Source organism: Notamacropus eugenii, chromosome 2 (assembly GCF_028372415.1).
Source record: "Notamacropus eugenii isolate mMacEug1 chromosome 2, mMacEug1.pri_v2, whole genome shotgun sequence".
NCBI classification, from domain to species: domain Eukaryota; kingdom Metazoa; phylum Chordata; class Mammalia; order Diprotodontia; family Macropodidae; genus Notamacropus; species Notamacropus eugenii.
Window position 1 is genome coordinate 244250040 of NC_092873.1, and position 14410 is coordinate 244264449.

Here is a 14410-nt window from a genome sequence, read left to right on the forward strand (position 1 = left end):
TTTCCTATTCTCCTAGGGCCCTGAGTCATCTCCCCATAGGACAATGGTAACTATAATTAAAAAGCAACATTGGCCTTACAGCCCTATTGCCCTCTAAGGCAGTGAGTGGGAGGGAGAAGAGAGAGACCAAGACACAGAGACAGACATAAGTAGAGATAAAAATGGACAGAGTAAAAGATAGAGATAGAGACAGATAGAGGTATAGGTTAGAGACAGAAAAATACAAGAGGCAAGAGGACAAAGAAAGAGATAAGACAGAGAGAAAAAAGGAGAGTATGAGACAAGAACAGGAGAGAAGAGAGAAAAAGAGGGGAAGAGAAGGGATGGGGAGAGGACGGAAGACAAGAGGCACCTTAGCTCTCCTAAGCACCTAAACTCTTAATGTAGTTCTCTCCCCTTTTCCCTTCCCTGCCAAGTCCATGGGGGGAAAAGAAGGAATGACTAATAAAAGATAGTGAGATCTGCTGTTAGCTATAACTCAATTCTGCTAAGCATGAGGAATCTTATCTGAGAAGAGGAAGAAGCTGGTTAGGACTTGAAATCTTTTTTTTTCTCCCTTAACTGTGAAGGTCAGAGTGAAAACGGATCAGCTTTCCTAGCATTGTAACCTGTTATCCAATACAGAGGCAAGAAGACTGCAGAATTTGAGGGCCATAAATTCATGTCAGATGAAGGAAATGCTTTCATAGGCCGTGCCATGAAATCTTCAATTTACTGCCACAGGTAGTCACTCATAACGAGGTCACAGCAAGGCTGCTGAACATTAATATCAGCACTTAAAGATACTGTGGATGCCCAGGTCCTGCTGGACACATTCTTGAAGCTGTTCCGACTCTGACAAAGGGAAGCAGCCAATCCCACTGCCAAGATCAATTAGAGGTGCCAGATGCCCCGAAACACACAGCTACAATTACTGTTAGGGACAAAATTTATAACCTAGCCTCCCCACCTCTCTTGGATGCCCTTCCCTGGGAGGGACTGCTAACAGAAAAGAACTGACATTTCCTTTCTTACCCATAGACTTTTCAACAATAAATATTGCTCTCTGGGAGAGAGGGGTAAGCAGACAGACCTTAAGCTGTGGTGGGATTTCTGAGGATTATCATAGATCATCATAGAATTCTCTATTTAGATTTGGAATGGACATTAGAGGTCATCTGTTCCTGCCTCTCTTTTACAAATAAGGAAACTGAGGACTCAGGTCTCACAGTTCAAGCTGGATTACAAAACCTAAAAATGATCATTACCTTCACACAGGTAGACTTTGCAATACTTGTGTTTCTCCGTCTCAGGAAAACTCAACTATTCATCTAGGTTAGGATAGAAATGAGCATAAGTAATGATAAGACTCCAGGAGGGACCAGGAAAGGAGCCCTCAATTTGGAGTCAAAGGGCCTGGGTACGAATACTGGCTCCAGTGAGACCTTCCATAGGTTATTTAACCAGTCTGGGTCTCAGTTTCCTAACTTGTATAATGTGGGGAAGGTTGGGAGGGAAAGAAATTTGATGTGGTTTCTAAGGTTTCTTCAAGTTGTATATCTATGATCTTATGAGATCCTATGACTGTGACATCATCTTAATTTAGCTTCTCCCAGTTTATTTTTTTATTTTTTTGCTGCCCCCAAGAGGATGGAGAATTCTGCTGAAGAAGAAAGGGAAGCATTTATAAATGAGTTCGAGTCCTATGTTATGGGGCAAAAACATAGGACAAATTATCATAATATAAGTGAAGTCCTATGAAGGTATTCCATTCTAGACTGACATCCCTGGCTTTATTTCAGTTAACAAAGCCATCAAAAGTGAACATGGTCTCTCCAAAGTCATCTTGAGTTAGGCAGGCTCGAAGCCCTAGGGCTTATTCTCCAATCTAAGAAAGCAATTTATCCAGTTTTGGAGAGGCGTGGCAAGCTGAATCCCACCCGTCTGAACTGTGTCCTGGTCCACTCCTCCACGTCACAGATTTCTTCCCCTAAAAAGATTCTATTTGGCTCCGGCTCTTCTGGGAACTTTGTGAGACACAGAAGCAAGGACACTGTACCATTTGTTCCTGAGGAATCTTTGATGTGTCAGAAATGGAAGTGTTAAGAATCTCTTGGGGGAAGGTTGTGTGTGTGTGTGTGTGTGTGTGTGTGTGTGTGTGTATGTGTGTATGTGTGTGTGTTTGTATGTAAATATTGTCTTCTATGAGAGAAAGAAGCTCAGGGTCAGAGTACAAGCAGGAGAGAGGCCGTGCCAACAGGCAGTTAGAATACCATGCAACCTTATGTATGTGTCAGGAAAATCAGCCCTTCAGATGAGAAGTCTTATTTCTAAAGGGTCACCAGAGAGCCAGTTACATTAAATGTACATTCTCCTATTATAAAAGGAAGGGATGTTTTGCTCCTCCTGGAGTACAGAAGTATGAGGAGATAAAGGAGAGAGAAAAATGGGGCACAGCAGAATATACTCTTTCTTCCTAGTAAAATCCCAAATATCTGCCTGGGAATTTTCTGGCAACTTTTGTGGTGGAAAGAAACCTGAATTTGGAATTGAAGACCTGGCTTTGAGCTCTGGCTCTACCATTTACTAGTTGTGTCACCTTGAGAAAATCACTTAACTTGTGAGTTTCATCTGTTAAATTGATAATAATATTTGAACCATCTGTTTCTCAGGGTGGTTCTGGGGATCAAATGAGATGGTACATATGGTTAAAAACCTAGTAGACTTTAAAGCATAAATGTGAGCTATTGGCATCATCTTTTGTAACCTGTGAAACTGACTTTGGAATCTCATTGTCATAAGCCCACCCCATTCCTTGCAGCCATGGGGTGATATGGTTCTCCGAAAACACAGGCAGTTGTCCAGATTTATTCCTTTTGGGAGAATGACTGCCCTGAGAAGGTAGTTTAGTCATTCACAGAATATATGGGCCAGATGTATCTAGCCCATTTGAGGGAGGAAGAGAATCATACTTCCTAAACATTTGTAAATAGGTAAAATCAAATTTAAGATTACTGTCAAAAGCAGAGAAAGAAGTAGATGAAGAGGTTCAGTAGACAAGATTCATCTGAGGAAACTGATGTTTGAGGGATTTGAAGTGACTTTGCCAAAATAATCAGGGGCAGATCTAGCATGGAAATAATTTTCAGCTTTTTTTTAAGTGACAGCTGGTGGAACTAATTTTTCTTTCTTTTTTCTTTTTTCTTTCCCCACACCCAGTGCTTTCCTGAGGCACTTTCCAGCATCTCCCCAAATTCAAAACCTGAAACATTGGCCCTCACTCTGTATCTGAGCAAATTAACAAACTATCTGCGGCCTGGGGTAAAAGTACTGTGGCAATGTGTGAACAGAGTGAATAACTCAACCATGCTTTGCGCCACTGTAAACAGTTGTTCAGTTGTTTCGAAGACTTCATGACCCCATTTGGAGTTGTCTTGGCAAAGATACTCTAGTGGTTTGTCATTTTCTTCTCTAGTAGATCCAGTGGATCCATTTTGTCAGGCAATCAGTGACTTGCCCAGGATCACACAGAAATTTTCTGAGGCTGGATTTGAACTCAGGTCTTCCTAACTCCAGGCCAAGTGCTCTATCCACCAATCCACCCACTGTCTGTCTCTATACTACATAATATAGATAGTGAAGGCCCACCTTTGAGGTTTCTTGCTGCTTGGTCACTTGGCTCAGCTTGTTACTGTGGCCACCCAGTTACTTGAACTAGACTAGGACCAGAGCCTCCACAGAGATTCCCTATAGCCTTTCCCTTTTATAGTTCCTCCCTTTCAAGGGGAACAAAATGAAATCAGGAGGATAGCTAAGTTCTATGTCAGAGCAACCATTGCTTATTGGAAAGTATTTCCATCTATTATTGTCCTATCAGTAACAAATTCTCTCCTCTTCTACAAACCTTGTGATTTAGAATCAGAGGTATCTAGGCAAAATTGCTGTGTCTATCTAGTCTCTGCCTCTCTGATCCCTCATGCCAGTTCCCTTCAGACCTACCTCTCCTGAGTCCCAGTTCTACTTGGCTTGACTTCTCCATCACACCCTCTGGGGCCCACTCTATTGTTAACGCATTGGACTTAGATTTTATCTCTTCCTTACACACTCTTAACATCTCCTTACACTCATAGAAACTTGGGTCTCACTAGAAGGCACCCTCTCTAATAATGGGTGCACCTTTTCCAGCGCCCCCTCCACATTGGGCCAGGAAGAGTAGTCTTACCTCTTGCTCCTCATTGTCATTTCTCGACCTTTCCTCCTTTGAAACCCCTCGGCACTCTATCCTTTGAAGTTATGTATCACCCTAAAATAAGGCTTCTTAAAATTTTTGTATGACATGGACCCTTTAGCAGTCTGGTGAAATCAATGGAGTTCTTAGAATGTTTTTAAATGCATAAAATAATAGGATTGCCAAGGAAACCAATTGTATTAAAATATAGTTATCAAAACATTTAAAAACAAGATTATAGACTCCAGGTTATGCCTTGCCCTACCTGGATTCCGGTGACATCTATCTATATGTTCTTAAAGAATTTTCCTCTCCTCTCTCAAGGAATTTAACAGCAGAATCATATATTTCTCCATTCTGATGTCTGTTCTCAGAATTAGAGACTTTAATATGGAAAAGTCATATAGGACAGATAATAGATTTACAACTGGAAAGGACCTAAGAAGTCATCTATTCTATATTTCCCACATTTATATCATTAATTCAGGTCATTGTTATCTCCTAATTGAGCACCCTCTTATTATTTGTACCTTTACCTCATCTGTACCAAGCGATGTTCCTACTCTTGATTGTGCCATCACCCATAACTTTTAGACCTTCATAACCCAAAACTCTGAAAATTGTCTCAAACCATAATCTTTGTAACCTGCCTTTCCTCCCCCTGCTTCACTTCTCACAAATCTATTTCATATCTTCATCATGATTTCTGGGTAATCCACCCCTCCCTACTTTCCCAATTCTTCAACCCTGCTGTTGCCTTGAATTTTTCCCTTCACAGTCTTGATCCTATAGCGAACTTCAACTGCGCACACTCCTTTGCCCTTAAATCCCTTGAGGCCTTGTCCTATGGACACTTATCCTTTCCCCTGATTGATCAGTATATTTTCCATGATGTCTGTTCTCTCTCTCTCCACTGTCTTAGCAAAGAATTTTGATTTTTATTTTTCCAAGAAAATAGAAGGAATTTACTCTGAATTCTTGCTTCTCTCCAAGTTTATACTTCAAATCCCCTCAACATTATCCCCCATTTTCTCCATCTTTGTGCCACTGTATAAGGAAAAAATGACCCTTCTTTTTGGGAAAGCCAGTCTAAGCATTGTAGACTTCAGGATTTTGTCCCTTCAATAATTCTTCCTTAATGCTAATCTTCAGTCTCTGTATCACTGCTTCCTTCTCTGCACCCCACAAATATGCTGAAATCTTCTCTATCCTTAAAATATATTTTCCCTTGACATTTTTATCACCTCAAGCTATCCTCCTATCTCCTATTCTTCTTTCTTTCTTTTACCAGAATTCCTAGAAAAGTCATCTTTACTCCTTGTCTCTGAGTCTTTATCTGCCACTCATTCCTCAAGTCCTTGTGATTTGTTTTCTGATCCCACAACTTGACTAAACTTCTCTTTACAAGGACAAAAATTGATCATTTAATTGTGAAATAAAATAGTCTTTCCTCACACCTCATCCTTCTTACAGTGTTTGACACTATTGACTACTCATACCCACCTCCCAAGTGCTTTCTCCTTCCTGGGCTGTCAAAGAGCAACCAATCTTCCCTGAAGTCTCCCCCATCTGTCTGACATCCTTAATCCGCTTTCCAGTGTTGTCATCTATGTCTCCTCTCCTTTGCACAGGCATTTCTTTTTAGCCCTCTTCTTTTTTTATACTGCTTCACCTCACTTTGCTCGGTGATCTCACTAGTTTCCATTAATTCAGCTATCATCTCTGTGTAGATGCCTCCTGAATCTACATATTCCACCTTTATCTCTCTCCTGAACCTTGTTCTCCATCATTAACTGCCTGCTGAATATCTCTGCCTAAATGACTCAGAGGTATCTCCAACTGAATATGCTAAAAACAGAACTCATTGTCTTTCCTCCATCCATCACTTTTTTCATCTTCCCAATTTCAGGCAAAGGTAAGGACATCTTTCCAGGCACCCAGGTTCACAAACTCAGGGTTATCCCTCTACCCTTTGCTCCTCCTTAACCCCTCATCTCAAGTCAACTGTTAAATTCTGTCAATTCTACATACACAACATATCTGACATTGATTTCCTTCTTTCCACTTTATTGGTCACCACCTTGGTTCAATCCTTCATCATATCTTGATTATTTCAATGGCTGCTCTATTTCAACAACATGTTAGTTGGTTTATTTCCCTCCAGTCTCTCCCCTCCTCTAATATATTCTCCACATATCACTCCCTTGCCCCCAATTAGTTTCATATAAGTGAATTGTGCTAGCTAATTTCCACCCAAATTGATCAACTTGAGAACAGAAATCATCTCATTCTTTATATTTCTGTTGCCCATACCCAGTGCTATGTTGGGTGATTGAGCTATTGATTGATTGATCTGTGTCTACATCATATCTACACAAAAGAATGTGAGCACTTTGAGGGTATGACTTAATTTTTGTCTTTGTATCCCCACCAGCTAGACCATGCCTCAAAAAATAGTAGTAGTAGTAGTAAATGTCTAACATTTATGTAATACATAGTAAGCACTTTACATATCTTATTCGATCCTCACAACCCTGCAAGGTGCGTGCTACTATTATACTCATTTTACAGATGAGGAAACTGAGCAAACAGAAGTGAAGTGTCTTGCCCAGAATCATATAGCTAGTAAGTGCCTGGGGTCAGGTTTTAATTTTCATCTTCCTGACTCCAGGTCAAGTGCTTTATCCAATGCACTACTTAGCTGCCTAGCAGGCACATAATAAAAGCTTAGCGAGTATAACGAAATGATGGTATGGGAGAGTTTGGCATTCACACAGCAGAGAGCAGTTTCCTCATTTTGTGCTGACAAAGAAAATGGTCATATGTTTTCCCAGAGGGATATGGGAATGGGAAGAGAGGGAATGGATAGAGTTTGGCCAGTAGGGAAGTGTATTTCTCTCCTACAGATTCTCTTCATGTCATTGAGCACATTTAACTTTTTGGTACTCTGTGGGTTTTCAATAAAGTTCTCAGTGACCAAGTCCAAGACTTAAGAAATGGGCAGGGGGCGATAAAAACTTTGGGCAGAATCTTGATGCTCCTTCACCTGGAATGAGCTCTTAATGGTCTACAATTCAATCCCCAGCTTTTACCAACCCATCCAAAACAGATAAAATCAATACATCCTGCTTCTAGAATTTTTCTTCACTCACATTCCACTTAATGCTAAACAAGTTTTAGCAATGGTTTGCTGCAGAGCTGCCCTGAGTTACCTACTGCCGTTTAATCTCTTTAAGTTTCTAGTTTCAGAAGCCTGTGTACTTTTAGGCCTCTGCATCCTCCCTTTGCCCAGGCCAGTTTTCAGTGCTGACAGTGAAAAATTACTCCTCAAAAACATCTTATTATAACAACAAAACAGTTAAGAAAATTTGAATATGTTGATACATTTAATTTATTGGTGTACTTCATTGTATCCCTTCTTCATTTCCCCAAGTAGGCATTCTCCTCTTCTTTTTTTTCAGTCTGTATATGCTCCCCTAGGTTCAGTTCACCTTCTGGTGGCCTAAGAGCCTCCAATTATATTATCAGATGTCAAATCCTAGAACGCTCAAGCTGGCAAAAGTTCCTAAGTACAACCCTCTCAATTTTATACATAAGGAAGCCATGAGAGGTGAAATGTTTTGTTCCAAGGCACACAGATAATTAGTTAATGAGTCAGAGAAGAGTGTAGGTCCTGACTCTTATTCGTATTTGCATTTCATCACATTTTATGGGATGGTTTTCCTTATACTATTCTCTCTAATTCCTGGAGACTATCAGTGGGGACCAAAATACAACAAATATAACTCATTCCTAGGTGCCCTCAGGGCTCAGGTGCCCAGACTTTTTGTTTTTATTTTACTTTTGCCAGTGGCTTTAGAGCTATTCAAAGAAGACACCATGAGCGCTCAGGAAAAGACAAACTAATAAACCTTTGTCCAATCTTACTTATTAACCTATTTAACGTAAACTCTGAGAACTTTTCCATTTCTCCCCAGCTTTAACACTGAACCTTCCATTATAGATAAAGTTGCAGACAGAGAATGAAGAAGAGGTGGTCAGGTGGCAGCAGAGTCAAATTTTCTAAATTGTCCTCAACCCCTCCAGTCTGATTATTCAGAGGCTCTAGTCCTTGGTTCCTGAAGTCCCATTTTTGCACGGTAACTATCAGTAAGCCAAGTAACTCTACCTTGCTCTTATATATGCCAGTTTAAGTTTATTGTGGCTATTGTTTTCCAAGTTATCTAGTTAGCCTATTACTTAACGTTCATTTTCAGGTGGCAGACTATGAATCCATCTACCTGAAATTCTCCCTTCTCTACTCAGTAGCAGTTTTGTTTTCTGTGGTGACAAAGAGGTGGAAGGACTGGATGGTACCCACAAATTGGAGAATGACTGAACAAATTGTGGTATATGAATCTGATGGAATATTATTGTGCCCTAAGAGATGATGAAAGGGGTGATTTCAGAGAAACCCAGGAAGACTTGCATGAACTAGTGCTGGCTTTTCCATCTCAGCCTTTCTTCAAACGCTCTCTTTGCCACTTTTATCCTTCTTTTGTTTTTCACAGAAAGAAGGTAGACTGGAGGTTACTATTACCTCGATTTTTGAGAAATATGCCATAACAATGTCTTGCCTCCAGAGAGAAACTTTTTGCGCTAAAACATAAGCCTTTCCTGCAGACCTTTGGATCCTACCCATATATTTCTGATTATACAACCATTTTCCACTTTCTAATACCTTTTTTCTGGATTTGAAAATATTTTAGTACCACAAATCCCACATGGATTCTTTCTTCTGCATTGTTGGAAATTGCTGTTCCATTTCTAGCCATTTCATGAACCTTGTTTTATCTCCCCAAACTCCTGATTAGCAATGTCCTATTCAATGGATCTCACCTGTTTGATCCCTTGTTTTTTACCTTCATTCACTTGGGTTTCCACCTCTCATTCTCTGCAACAGTAATATATCCTTTCTTCATATTGACTATACTAGAAACGAGCTCATAATTAGTAGCCACCAGTGTTCCTTCATCAACTAAATGCTTTTTCAGTTCCCAGAAGCACTTTGATGAAAATGAAGTTATTCCTTTCTTTCCACACTGCTAGAATAACTAGAATAACTGCTGTTCACATGTGAGTGTTTAACTTACTTGAACTGCCTTCCCCTCAGTATATCCAAAGAGGTGAGCAGGTCTCTGAGTGTTTCCTTCCCATCTATGAGATCTTATCATACAAATCATAATCTTGCAGAAAATAGTCACTTTCAAGTTCCATTTCCTCATAACCACTATGTTTATGTTCCAGTGTTCTGTCACTCAATTTGATTTTAATTAGTGAAAAAGTAAATGAGACTTTGGACTAGGATGTTTTATATGACTCCACTGAGGCTATCCTCTCCAATATTTCTTAATCAATAACATATTTCTCTAACTCATGACTCATCAATGATGCAAGATGCCCCCACAAAGTAGCAGGCCAGTTCCTAGAAAAGAGACTGAGGAACACCCACTAGCTTATCACTGGCTTTAATTTTCCCATTATTTATGTTTTAATGTTGATTTTTTTTATTGTGACAATGGCAGTGTTCCAGCTTCAGAAAAGATTTGCACATCAGAGTCTTAGTACTGAGCTGCCAGGAAGTATGGTCAACTATTGTCCAGATGCATGGAACCTCCCTAATGACATTTTTGTGGGAGTTTCCCAGGGTTGGTTCCATGACAGCCTGGATAGAATTTCATCTACTATTAGTTCTGCAAGCCTGGGAGTCAAAAACTGAGTAGTCAGACTGAAAGAAAAAGTAATTTGTTAGTAATGCTAAGGAAGACTGTTCAGGCTGGCAGTTTCATAGGGTATATATTGGGTTTTAATAGCTTTTTAGGCTTGACTCAGGTACACGGCCAATTAGTGGCATTCTGAGGTATAAATGGAAAAGTGTGCGAATCTTAGGGTTGCAGAATTTGCTAAGATCAAACTTGTCACTGAGGGAAATGTCCTACTCTGTGGTCAGTCTTATCAGAATTCTCTATATTGATAGGAAATCACTAAGATTAAAATAGACTCATCCCTGTTCATTCTATTGTCACCAATAAGAAGGGTAGTAAAGGGCAAACCCTACAATACTGTTTCCTTGGTATCTTAGGTCATTTTTTCTGGAGATAACATGTTTATCCCAAACTCATAGTACTCAGGTTCATCTACTTCCTCCACACTACTATTCACACTCCCAACATCAACACCATCAGAATACTATTATCTCTCTTCCCCAGGAAGAAAAGGAAAGCACAGGGAACATGGGTACACCTTCTCTTTGACAAGAACAGCCCTGATTATCATTTCAATTTCTCAGGAAAGTTACATTTTTATTAACAGCTTAGATTTAGAGCCTAAAGGATTGAGTTTTAGGGGTTATCTGGTCCAATTCCTTATTTTTATAAATCAGGAAACTGAGGCCAGAGAGGCTATGTTTTGTGCAAGGACTCACAGGAAGTAAGTAGCAGAGTTGGGATTAAAAAGCAGGTTCTCATACTCCACATTCAATATTCTCCAGTACACAATACTGCCTCCCTGAAATGCTGTCATATGAATTCATAGTGACAGAGGGAATGAAGTTTCCTGATAAGTCATTCCTGAAATTCCTGGATAGGGTGACTAGGAAAGCTTTAAGGAGGAGGTGAAATTTAAGTTGGTCCTTGATGACCAGCTTAACTTCCTTACAACTATATTATTTGGCTTTTTAATTACCCCTCCTGGAAGATCTCATTCAGCTCTTCTCTCATTGCCTAACTGTTGGTGCTCCTCAAAGCTCCATCCTTGAACTGGTCTTTTTCTCTTCCCCACCCCTAAGAGAACTCATCTATTCTCACTAGAGAGGCGATGAGAAAGAACAGGGTAGAGGAACAGCATGAGAAACAGTGTGAAGGGAAAAAAGACCCAACATGCTTTGTGGAAAGTGCTATTAGTTTAGGATCCCATTTGGGGTAACCCAACCTTGACCACAGCACAGAATTTCTCCAAACTGCCTCCATTTCCTAGCCACCTGCTCTCTACTCACCCAGACACCTATTGAAATTGCTCTCTATAAGGTCACCAATGATTTCCCTCCCAAATTCAGAAGACTTTTCTCCTTTATTATTTGGTAACATTTGACATTATTCCTTATAAGCTTTATTTTGTTTTTCACTCAATCTCTCCTCCCTTTGCTTTATTACAACTATCTTGTTTTTTTTTTTAATTATCCCTTTTGAAGATCTTATTCATCTCTCTCTTTCCCCCATGCATTTCCCAACTCCTGGTATTCTTCGAAGATTTGAACATTTGAACCTCTTCTGATCTTTTTTTATGCCCTACTCCTAAGAGAACTTATCCATCCTCATTGCTTCATTATTAGCATCTTCATCTGCATAACTGTAAAACCTGTAGCTCCAGTCCAGGGTCTCATGTAAACTGTAATTGAATGTCTTAACTATCTCGTAGACATTTTTACTTGATTGTCTCAATTCAAAGTCTTAAATTCAAAGTCTTCCAGAACAGATCACTCAATAACCTTTCCCAACTGAGTTTCCTATTCTGACTTCCCTATTTCTGCCAACAGTTCTGTTTTTTCTCTACTCAGCCAGTCTCAATCTTGGAGTCTCTATCTCCCCAATCCAATAAATCACCAAGTTCGGTATCTCTTACTGGTCCCCCCCCCCCTTTTTTAAATCATATTGTCAACTCCCTAGTTCAGGCTATCACTTTGTGCCTGAATTACTGCAGTAATCTAAAAGAATTGATCTCCTTGTTTCTTAAACAGTTATTGACTATGTATCATGATCCATTTTTGGAAGACTGGTGAAGCCTATAGACCTCCACTTGATGTTTCTAAATGTGCAAAATTATGCAGGATTGTGAAGGAAAACAATTCTATTGAAATAATTATAAAAGTATTTGTTTTAAAAGTTCACAGACTCAGACTAAAGGTCCAATCTGCATGTCCTTCTTCTAACTTGTTAAATATTACTCAATTAGATTATTTTTCCTAAAAGTGTTTTCTTCCCCTGATGCTTCTAGAGTCTTCAATGGCTCTCCTTTACCTGTAAATTAAAATACAAATTCTTCAGCTTGGTATTCAGGGCCCTCCACAATCTGGTCTCAGTTTACCTTAACAGAAGAGTTTATTAGATCCTAGAGGTAATAGTGAGCCACTGGAGTTTACTGAATGATAGACAGGAAGCATGTAGGGATTTAGTTAGACCAATTCTTTGGGAAAAATCACTTTAACAGCTGAGTGAAGGATGGATGAGAATATGGAGAGATTCGAGGCAGGGAAATCATTTAGAAGATAATTATTAATAGTCTGTCCAGGCAAGTGGTGACAAGGCCTTGATCTAGATGGTTGCTGTGTGAGTGAAGAAATGTATGGAAGATGTTGTAGTTGTAAACCAGAATAATGAGTCTTATACTCTTTTTACTTTCCCCTACTCTTAATGTAATGAATGAACAACTGTTGACTATTTTCATCTTTTAAGAGTTGAAGCAGCCTAACTTATTCCCAAGGAATTATAGTGCAAAGAACCCTGAATTTGGAGAAAGCTGACCTGAATTTAGATCTGCTGCCATTTACTATCTATGTGAGTTTAGGCAAGTGACTTCACCTCACTGGGACTCAGTTTACTCATTTGTACTATGAAGGAATTGGATTAGATGATCTTTTTGGGAATCCTAAGCTCCTTTTCAGATTTTTACAAGTATTTTATTTTATAAAAAGTCTTTTCTGATTCACTCAGTTGTTAATCCCATAACATTAAAAACTACTTTGCATTTGTTTTATATTTTTTTCATATTTATTTATCTGTCCATGTTATCCCCTCTACAGAATGTAAGCTTCTTATAGGTAGGGACTATATCATTTTTGTCTTTTTGATCCCCAGTATTTTCAGTGTCTGACATATAGAAGGCATGTAATACATATTTGTTAAATTGACTTGACTCAGTTTTCCCAGCTAATATCTCCGTGACATAGTTAAATATTCAGCCAGTATCCAATTCTGAGTGAATAGGAAGCATCTCTTCTGGGAGGCATCTGGTCAAATCAAACCTCTTAGGTATTTTTATATTGGTTAGACAGTCAGCATCTCACTGAGATCAACAACAAAGATCAGAGGTATAGAAATCCCAAATGCAGGCAGGGAAGAGAGAGAGGGATAATTTTAAAGTATAAGACACTTTGGGAAAAGCTGGGGGATTTTGGAAAGACAGCGTAGAAGCTTGGGTATCTTAGGTTAGCAGAAAAGGATTCTGAAGGGAGATGGGAAGTCTTCAAAGGCAAATTATATTTTCTCTGCAGCAACTAACAATGCATATATCATATATTTAGTAGAGCTGTCTTTCACACTTGTAGCTGTGAGGTGACTAAAATTGCAAGGTGTCAGTACCAAGTTAGAATGTGGAAACACTTGGTCTAATCTCCTCAGGTCAGGTTAATCCAAGTTTTCCATTTGAGTCATGTTCCCTTACCCAAAATCCAACTCATCCCTTCTAGGGGAAATGAGAGGAGGGGGAGAGAAGGGAAGAGAAAATCAATATCTTTAAGGAGAAACAGTAAATACTTACATGCACCAGATGTCTGGAAAGAGTAGGTCAGCCTCCTATTCTCCTATGACAATCTTCCACTTGGCTCTTCCTGGTCCTTTCAGTTGCTAGTGGCTTCCCATCCAGTGTGCGTGCCTCCTATATATGTCTTATGTATGTGTATATGTGTACGTATGTCAAACACAAGCTTCTTGTAAGCAGAAGCTGTTTCATTGTTGTCTTTTCATGGAGCTTGGCCCATCACAGATATACGTTTCTATTAATACTATCAGTCAATGCTTATTGATGGATTCCATTCTTTTCCTTTCCCTCTTCTCAGTGCAGTATTTATAGATTTCCCTGTTTAAAGAGACTTCTAGGAAATATCTCCCTTGAATGCCAAAAGTCTCCTGTAGAACCTCATTCTGGAAAATATCAGAATCTAAATAAAGTCACATATTTTAACAACTGAAGCAGCTTGGAAACTATTGCTCCCCTTTGTATAAAGCAAATAATATGGCAAATATTCCCTTATCAGCCCCATTTGTGTTGTTGCACCCTATAAGAATCCCTGATGACAGGGACTTCTCCTTCTCCTCCTCCTCTTCTTCCTCAACCTTTTTCTTTTCTTCTTTCTCTCTTTTTTTTGTATTTGCATCCTCAAAACTTATC